The sequence below is a fragment of the Centroberyx affinis genome, unplaced genomic scaffold, assembly GCF_046629955.1.
Source record: "Centroberyx affinis isolate AG114_WGS23_722 - 3 ecotype Tasmania unplaced genomic scaffold, CSIRO-AGI_Caff_v1 ptg000568l_1, whole genome shotgun sequence".
NCBI classification, from domain to species: domain Eukaryota; kingdom Metazoa; phylum Chordata; class Actinopteri; order Beryciformes; family Berycidae; genus Centroberyx; species Centroberyx affinis.
In genome coordinates this window covers 57501-67825 of record NW_027279211.1, presented here as the reverse complement: position 1 = coordinate 67825, position 10325 = coordinate 57501, and the positions used below count along the sequence as shown (strand labels likewise).

At 41.0% G+C, this 10325-nt stretch overlaps 1 pseudogene; it reads left to right on the top strand.

Moving 5' to 3' along the window:
• The first annotated feature begins 2645 nt into the window (after positions 1 to 2645).
• LOC139643169 (uncharacterized) overlaps positions 2646 to 10325 on the top strand; it is a 36915-nt pseudogene continuing 29235 nt past the window's right edge.

The following is a 10325-nucleotide window of genomic DNA, read 5'->3' as shown; positions in this document are numbered from 1 at the left end:
AGCACAAATCACACTGTAAAATAGGAAAAAAAAAAATAAGATACAGGTTAGAGAAGATGGCCTGTGACCTGGAGGTTGCTAGTTTGAATCCCTAAACCAACGGGGGTTCTGGACCAAGGCAGTTCAGCCCAGTTTCCACAGTGAAGAATCCTTGTATGAATGTGTCACTGTGTCATTGTCAAGCAGGAGACTGCTGAAAAAGACGAGACATTCTCATCCAATCCTTTCCGCAGGTAAAGGATTGAAAATGAATGAATTAAGCTAAAAACAACAAGAAAATGATTTACAATAAATTAATTCACGTCGTTTTGTCTGCGGTGCCTTGTTGTGTTTCTGTTCCCTGTAGCTTTGTCGATGTGATGCTAATGATTCTCTGTCAGTCCAAACCAGAACATCTGTAAGACTCTGTCTGGATCCAGTAGAGCAGCACGCACACACACACACACACACACACACACGCACACACACACACACACACACACACACACACACACACGCTCACTCTGTTCTGTCTCTATTTCTCTCTCTCTCTCAAAATTCAATGAATTTACTAACAAGAATATATTATATTAACAATTCTACTGTATGACATGCTGATGAATGCTCTTTCCTTCTCTGTCTTTCTGATAGTTGATGAATTGATTATGACTGATTGATTATAGCGCTGACATACTGAGCAGCCAGGCCAGCTCTCCCCTTCTTCCCAAGGACAATTAGGATTTTCTCCTCGTCTCTTAATGAGGAGAAATCTGGACATTGACTCATTCAATTAATGGCAAGGCAGCAACGGTGAGGGAAAAAAAACATTTCCCTTCATCCCATCATAATGAAATTTTGCATGTTGAATATGGGCACAAATATATTTTTTGTATTATTTGTATTGTGTTTTCAAATATTCAAATTTGATAATATTGCATAAAAATACTGCAAATCAGTCAGAATGTGCATGTTCCTCTTTTGTTCTGATGAATAGCTGATAGAGATTTGTAAACATTTCTTTCATTGTTGAATAAAAAAAAAGCAAAATAGGCAAAGTTTTTTTGCCATAAAATACAAACATATAACTTAACTATTTATAGTTGTTTCAGATGATTGTTTTGTAGGCCTATATTTTATAAACTACAGTATATATAGAGGCTTTGCATTTGTGTAGAATTGGCTATTAGTTAGTAACCTGACCAAACTGTTAGCTAGCTAACTAGCCAGCAAAAACATTGATGTTAATGTGAACATGCTAACGCTAGCTGCTACTAGATACGTTAGCTAGTGTGCTAATCAGATGTGTTAACAACAAGACAGTGATGGTTAGCTGAGCAGATACTATGGTTAGTTAGCTAACAAGCTGACATTATCTAAACACTAAATCAATCAGATGGATCAGTGATGAAATGATCAGTTCAGTCAGAAACAGACAGAAATTAACCATCTGTTCAATTCTGTTGAGACGACAGAAACACAGTCAGCTGTTCACAGAGGTGAGGTCCTCCAAGATGGCTGCCAGAAGAGGAGGGTTTGGTCGCCTTAAAGCCAGCAAAGTAATCTGTCTTTTACAACTAAACAAAACAATGAATGGAGTTGAGATTCACCTCTGAACTCTCTAGGCAGCATAAGCTTTTAGATGATTTGTATGTTTCTGTTAGTTTAGGGTCCAGCTAGCTAGCTAGCTGCCGGAGCTTGTTCCCTTTGCAGAAGATAGAACATTCCAGCTAGCTAAAAGCATGCTGGGTAGTGTAGTTTAGTAACTAATTTTGTCGTTCATGTAAATAATATTGAATGGATTTTCGTGAAATGAAGCCTGTTGATGCTTCCTACAACATATTTTTTTTTAAAAAGCCATCTGCTTTGTAGCTTTGCTTATTAAGTAACCTCTCATACATTACAGTTTTTTACAGTCACTTTGGCACTGATTTCAGAACCTTGATGTCATTTTTCAGAACTCTAGACACAAAACTCACAACCGATGATCAAAATGCACATTTTTCAAAACTCTAGCACTTCTTCCAATTGCTTGGATACAATACACATACACCTAAGATCACTTGTTCATTGAACTAAAATCACCTGTTCAAAATGACACAAGTTCACATCAAAGTGTTATCATTTCAAAATGCAATTCACACATTACGTCTGAGATGACTGTCTATTCATTTCATTACAATGATCTAACTATCAATTGATACAACTGCTCAAAATGATAAGTAACTGTTGCATTACCCTTAATGCATAGTTTTATGGAAACTGACGAACAATATTCCATGTTTAGATCATGAAAGTTTCAGGATAACGAGATCCATTGACACCAATTACCGTGGAACATGAACCAATTGGACTACATTATCTATGGATGTAATATTTCATCATCATTCTTTATCAGACACTGTTTCTATGGTCCCATGTTCCACTTTCCCAGACCATGTTTTCAGATTTGACATTACTGTATGTATGGAGGCCCTTGTAATTGCTTTTCCAATACTGCCAACTCGTTACTGATGATTGATTTCACCTTGTGGTACGAGTATACAGTGAAATGAGTGGTATCCGCCTACAACAACATAGTGATAACATGGAGCCGACAGGTGATCCAGGTCACAATAGAGGTCAAGCTTTGGGAGGAGGAAGACGAGGAAGATGTGGTGGTCAAAGGAATGGCAGGGGACAAACTGATAAAGAAGGCTGGGAAGGTCACAGGATCCAAGCTGGTCACACTGGAGGAGGTGGTGGAGGAAAGACTGCTGGCAAAACTGCTGGTGATTATGGACAACGCCTCCCACCCCCCCCATGACATGATATCCAGGCAAAAGAGCAGCTTTAGCAACAGGCCTGCCTTTGCTAGGCCTGGTGACATTACACTGTCTATGGACTAACTTTTATTATTTTTTATTATTTAACTTGTCAAGTATTTATATATTTATATCTTTATTTATTCATCCAGTCAGTTGCTTTTTAGCCAACATAGCCTCTCGTGTTCTTATCTGTTGTATTTTGTAATGTATTTTGTCAACTGTGTGTCTTGGCTGCTATGATGACTCAATTTCCCTTCTGGGATCAATAAAGTTTTCTATCTATCTATCTATCTATCTACAAGCACCCCTTCTGAGAGGTGGTCGTGGGCCTCATCATAGAGGAGGGCTTAGGCCTCACCAGAGAGGCAGCCATGGGCCTCGTTTGAGAGGTGTGGAGGAACGTGGTAGAGGACAAAACCACGGACCAAGACAGTGGCAGCAACAGCAAAGAGTGTCCAATGAAATCCGAGCAATAGTTGTAGACCATGTCGTAAATCATGGCATGACAATGACTGAGGCAGCTGCAATGATTCAACCAAACCTCAGAGGATCAACCGTGGCCTCAATCATCAGAACCGTTAAGTCTTCAGCATGCACTAAACATTACTGTAGGCTACTCTCAATTGTCAAATGACTGTATACTGCATGCCAATGTGTACCACAGAGTAGGTGATGTGGCTAAATGTGTTCTACGACGGCATATCAGTGCCAAAATCCGCTCGTGGATTTTGGCACTGATATGCCGCCGCAGTGTTCTTACTGTAATTTTCCCTGCAGAATTGAGACTAGGCCAAATAGGGGATGCAGAGAAAATTCTGACTGACCAACAAGAGCGGGCTGTGGTCAATTTTGGTCCGGGCCAGAAATGATATTCGCCTTACAGAAATTCGGCAGCACATCTTGGACAATGACGACATGTTCAACAATGTGGAAGCCATAAGTTTGCCGACTATTGCACGCATGCTGAAAAGGCACCAGGTGTCTCTAAAACAGCTATACCGTGTGCCTTTTGAAAGAAATGCAGACAGAGTGAAGCAACTGAGGACTGAGTATGTTCAGGTTCAGTTTCAAGATGCCTGTTGTGAAAAATTCCCCAAAAATTCTACATCATTATAATCAGTCTATTTAGAGGGTGATGGAGCTGGATGCTGACGAAAACCATCACAAATTCATCTTTTTGGATGAGGCCAAGACAAGGAGGAGAGGTCGGAATTTCATTGGCCAGCGGGCAACCGTCCAAGTACCTGGACAACGTGGGGCCAACGTGGGCTATATCGGAAGATGGTGTGGTGGGACGCAGACCTTGTATTGGATCATATAATGCAGCTCTCCTTGTAACCTTCCTTGATGAGCTAAATCAGGTCTGTAGAGCTGATGGCGTGACCTATGTCATTGTGTGGGATAATGTCAGGTTCCACCATGCTCAAATGGTGCAAGCATGGTTTCAGGCCCATCCACAGTTTACCACCCTGTACTTACCCCCATACTCTCCTTTCCTTAAAACCGATTGAGGAAGTTTTCTCCACATGGAGGTGGAAGGTATATGATGGGCGCCCTCACGAACAAATCACCCTTCTCCAGGCCACGGATGACGCATGCAGTGACATCACGGCAGACCGGTGTCAGGCCTGGATTCGCCATGCCCAAAGATTCTTCCCACGATGTTTGGCTAATGAAAACATCCGTTGTGATGTGGATGAGAACCTGTGGCCAAATCCACAAGACGGGGCTGATGGAAATATAGAAGTATCAACACTTTGTTTTGCTTTTTACAGTAAGCCAGGTGAGGAACACTGCAGTTGACGTTTTACAGTACGGTAGTTTTTTTCTTTTTTGTAGCTAATTATTTTTGCTTTGATTCAAAGAAACCTATGTTGTGATTTTATTGTATTTCATCAATAAATTGCAGATTTTGTTCGATGATTCCACTGTGTCTGTAGTATTCTCTCTACTAGTCCTTTTACAGTGATGTATTTACGTGTAGTACCATAATGAAACATGTATCACATATTTTGTACTACAATATTTAATGATTGTATGAACAACTAAGCAGTGAAACTATCGGTATCTTGTGTGTGGGTGATCTGAATTAATGTTCCTATGGTATTTCATGATGAATGAGTTATTTAAACCAATGATTCTGCAAGTGCAAGGTTTCTTTAAAGATATGAATGCACAATGCAATGTTTTGAACATTGGACAGCCTGTGTTACAAGTGATGACCGTTTTGAGTTTTGTGTCTAGAGTTTTGAAAAATGACCACAAGGTTCTGAAATTTGTGCCAAAGTGATTGTAAAAAAACTGTAAGGGTTGATTGAAATGACGTCAACTTCAGCTCCCTATAGAAGCAAAATATTATATTACCCAACAAAAAAGCAAAAACAAAACAGACAAAAAAAAATCACCAATCCAGACAAAATTACCATTTCCACCTGCGGAGTCTCTCTTTCTGTTTCAGGGTTTTTCTTCTCTATCTGCTGCACAGAGAAAAAAGCCTTGCATAACAAATGAATGTTGTGTCTGGATGTGTGTGTGTGTGTGTGTGTGCGTTTGTGTGTGTCAGTGTGCGTGTGTGTGTGTGTGTGTGTTAGACAAGGCCTGAGTTCACGCTGACCGTGGGACAGAACATTCTGGAAGACTTGGACGGACCAACTGTGGCTGATTCCACAGGTGTCAGCCCTGTTGTGTGTGTGTGTGTGTGTGTGTGTGTGTGTGTGTGTGTGTGTATGTGTGTGTGTGAGAGATAGAGATAGAGCGAGAGAGTTACAATGTTTGGATGTGTGTGTGAGTGTGTTTGTGTGCGAAAAAAGCAGTAAGAGTGTGTATGAATGAACAAGAGAGAACGTGTGGTGTATGTATGTCAGTGTGTGTTAGAGAGGGTGTGTGTGTGTGTGTGTGTGAGTGTGTGTGTCAGAAGGTCAGTGGTGTGTTTTTCTGCAGACAAAGATAATTGGTGGAATTCAGTTTCTCCCCCAACCAGGGCAAGAGGTTGTGTGTATGTGCGCAAGTGTGTGTACGCAAGTGTGTGTGTGTTATTTCCAAATGGATTCCAACCACAGTGTAACTTGGAGAGAAATGGAAATTGGAAGAGAGGAGAGGTAGAGAAGAGAGAAGGAAAGGAGATGACTGGTGGATCCAGATGTCATGAACCTTAAAATACGAAACACCATGCTATACTGTATAGTGATAATACCTGAGAGAGTTCTTTACTGTGAATATGGGTGAGACAGTGACGCACTACATATGAGACGTGAAGAAAATCCCCCCTGAAACACTCTCAGGTATTGGTGTTGCTCCTTGCATTCCTGTGTCCATTTAGTTGTGTGGTGTATTTTTCTTGGTCTCAACATGATCTCACACAAAAACGTGAAAAAGTGAACACAAACTCTGAAACGGCGATTTATGCAATGTGGACACAAATTATGGGAAAATAACGTTTCTCCACCACAAACTTAATTTATGTTCCCCCGCCACGAATTTAAATATGTTCCTCTGCAACAAATTTAAATATGTTCCTCTGCAACAAATTTAAATATGTTCCAAAAGTTGGTTAACGGTTAAGTTTAGGCAAATAAAATGACTTGGTTAAGGTTAGGGAAAGGGCTTGGTCATGGTCAAATAAGAAAAACATTTGTAAAAAATTAAAACGTGACTTATGGTTGAAATGTCCTTTGTAAACTCTGGGATTTGAACCCTGGTCGCCAACATTGAAAGCAAACTCATCCGCCCATCCACCGCGCTACTTCAGTGTGACACTACTTGCTGTTTATAGCTGTGTCTCCTTCATGTAACCGTTTTGTGCTGGGAAAACGTAATTTCAACACTTAACGTTCCACCAATACGTAATTTGCTGTTAACAAGTTGTGTTCATTTCACTTTTTTTTTTTTTTTTTTTTTTTTTGTGAGATCAGGTTGTCTACGTTTTAGGAAGAGAATGATTTGGCAGACGGGATCCAAAACGGGAATCCCATTCACCTTCACCATAGGCGATATAATCTGAAAGCCTCAAAATAAGACTTAACACTTGAGAGGACTATAGTGTTTCCTGGCGCCGGGGAAATGGTTGTAGTGGAACTTTCCTCTTTAATCAGGACACCTAATGCAGTGTTTTTTTTTTCCAAATTTCTGATGAAACTTGTCATGGTGATGTTGTTAAAAAGACAAATAGATGGCTAAAATGTTACCACAGTTACAGACAACAGACTCTAACACACTGACACTGTGGTACAGTACAGACTGACACACATGGTGCAAGGACGGAGTCATTCCTATGTTCCCAGGGTCCTATGTTCCCCAGATTTATATGGCACATAATGGGAACATTACAAGGAGTCCTATGTTCCTAAGGTCCTATGTTCCCAGGGTCCTATGTTCCCTGTTCTAGGGTTAGGGTTAGGGTTAGAGACCTTCACAATCAAATAAAATGATAACCATTGGTTTTGTTGTGTTTATATAACTGTTTTGAAGCCTTGTTCCAATAAAAAAAACTGGATAATATTTATGAAATATTTTAACTTGAAATGGGTCAAATTTGACCCGAACACAATAGGAGGGCTAATGTGAGTTAACAGAATATTGAACTGGGGAACATAGGACCCTGGGAACATAGCACCTTGGGAACATAGGACCCTGGGAACATAGGACCCTGGGGACCTTGGGAACATAGGACCCTGGGAACATAGGACCCTGGGGACCTTGGGAACATAGGACCCTGGGAACATAGGACCCTGGGGACCATGGGAACATAGGACCCTGGGGACCTTGGGAACATAGGACCCTGGGAACATAGGACATTGGGCACATAGGACCCTGGGGACCTTGGGAACATAGGACCCTGGGAACATAGGACCCTGGGGACCTTGGGAACATAGGACCCGGGAACATAGGACCCTGGGGACCCTAGGAACATAGATACGCTCCCGTGCAGGACAACAGACTCTAACACACTGACACAGTAGTACAGTACAGTTTTCTCTTGTCTCCTCTCCACAGCTGGTATTCTTCAGTGTGTTGCTCAACAGCACTTCAGCAGGATCTTGAACCCTCATCCTCTGGCTGAATGACAGTCTCTCTCTCTACTCACCACATCTCCCAGATCCACAGAAAAATATGAATAGTAATCTAAATGTGAGCAAAAAGAAAGAGAGAGCACCAAAACACTGCAGCTGCCAGGAACGGCATCGATAATTATGAAAACTCTAAATGTGATTAATGGAGAGTTATGTGAGTGTGGGAACTAACGGTCAGAAAAGGATCAACTGGAGATTATACTGCAATCTGCTCAGTGAGAGCACACACACACACACACACACACACACACACACAGATAGATGCACACGCTCACACACATATTCTGATTAGTTTTTGGAGGCTAAGCTTTCCAACGATAAATGACCTTTTGTTTAAATATCAACACACAGAAGGTGCTTATGCGCACGGCTGCCAAAATTTTTGCGTCAAACCGTTTATTAAGATGCATGTTCATTAAAAGATAGACAAGCTAAAAAAAATAAATAAAAAAAATCTCCGCTGCCAGTCTAATAGTGGAAGGTGCATAGCTAAATTCATAATCATACTTAATCGTACTAATTCACAACACGACCAAAGCCAACGTATAATGCAGAGTTTATTTCAGTGTGATGCGTTTAAAATTAAAATAGAAAAGCAGACAGGCAAACAACCAGGAGGGCAGAGTGATTACAAACACAGTATTGTTGTGAGTCTAATGAAAATCAGTTAGGACACTGGAATAAAAGCCGTGGTGAAGTGTCACCCAAACATCCAGAGCCAGTTTACAGAGTGTATGCTGCAGGTAGAACAGGTATTTAGCATTTTATTTTTCAATTTAACAACATTTAACAATGTTCAATCCAGTCCAAAACTCTCCCTTCAATCCAAATATATTTTTTTATCATATCACAGTAGGAACATTTCATAGTAACTAGATTGATTGGAGAATTTCATTGTAATTAAGTTGATATAGTGAAGATTAGCATGGCAGGGTGGAAACGCCTGATGATCTGAGCAGGGGAAAACACAAACCACAGACCGGACAGAGCTTGGTGCTTTGCTTGCAGGATTCTGCATCTGGATCAGCGACCTGTTTACAGTGGAGGAGAGAGGAGAAAAGACAGTTTCCCTCCTGCAGTCCTGCAGACTGTTCCAGAGTGAAGGGGCCAAGACGGAGAAAGCGCGATCACCTTTGGTTTTAAGATTGGAGCAAGGAATGGACAAGAGGCTTTGGTCGGAAGATCTGAGTGACCAGCTGGTGTGTATGAGCAGTTCAGTTATGTAGACCGGGACTAGGCCATGAAGAGCCTTGTAGGTAATTAGGAGAATCTTCAAATCATTCTGATTCTCACTGGTAACCAGTGGAGGGAGGCAATGACTGGGGTGATGTGGGATCTATGGCTGGACTTTGTTGTCTTTGTTTGTTTGTTGAAGTGCTTGAACTTGAAAAATATTTGAAAATCTGTTACTTCCTTTACTTCCTTTGTTACTAGCTTGTTACTTTGTTTACTTCCTTTGTGTCCTTTGTTACAAACTTGAAAAAAGTTGAAGGTGAGAGACAGCAGATTGACTGAGGCAGGTAAAAAGGGCATTGCAGTAGTCAATAAAATTATGAATTACAAGTTCCAGATCTTTGGCTGACAGGATGGATCTAATTTTGACGATTTGTTTTAGTTAAAGGAAGCAGGATTGAATAAGCTTATTAACATGTTGGTCAAAGTTAAAATGTTGGTCAAAGATAACTCCAAGATTCTTAGAGGAGGTCGTTAACGTTAGTGGCAGGGGGGCCAATACAGTGTTTGACTTCCCTTGTGAAATGACTGGGACCGATTACAAGGACCTCAGTTTTATCAGGGTTTAGTTTGAGGAAGTTTTGGGACATCCAGTTCTCAATGGTAGTCAAACAGTTCTGGAGAAAGACAAGGTTGTGTAGTTTGTCTGGCTTGACAGATACATACAGCTGGGTATCATCAGCATAACAATGGTATGAGATATCATCAAACGACTGAGTAATTGACCCAAAGGTGACATGTATAGGGAGAATAAGATGGGTCCAAGTATTGACCCCTGTGGAACTCCACACAGTAAAGCAGGCATCTGTCAGTATGAACATTAAACAGTCTGCTAGACAGGTGGGAGGAGAACCGAGACAGGGCAGTGCCGGAGATTCCAACCCAATTACAGAGCCTATCAATAAGAATTGCATGATCAATGGTATCAAAGGCAGCAGTTAAATTAAGGAACACCAGAATAGAACATTCACCTTTATCAGCATGCATAAGAATATCATTTGTCACTCTTAGAAGTGCAGTTTTGGTGCTGTGTTTCTGCCGGAAACCCGATTGAAATAATGCTGAAGTTTAACAGTTCATCAATTTTCTGGGGACCCCCTGGAACCCCCTCAAGGACCCCTGGTGGTCCCCGGACCCCACGTTGAGAACCACTGGTCAGTATCAGTATTATTGTAAATCAATCACTGTAAATCATGGAGCAGTATTGATACTTCAAAACACTGAGTCCACAAGTAAACAC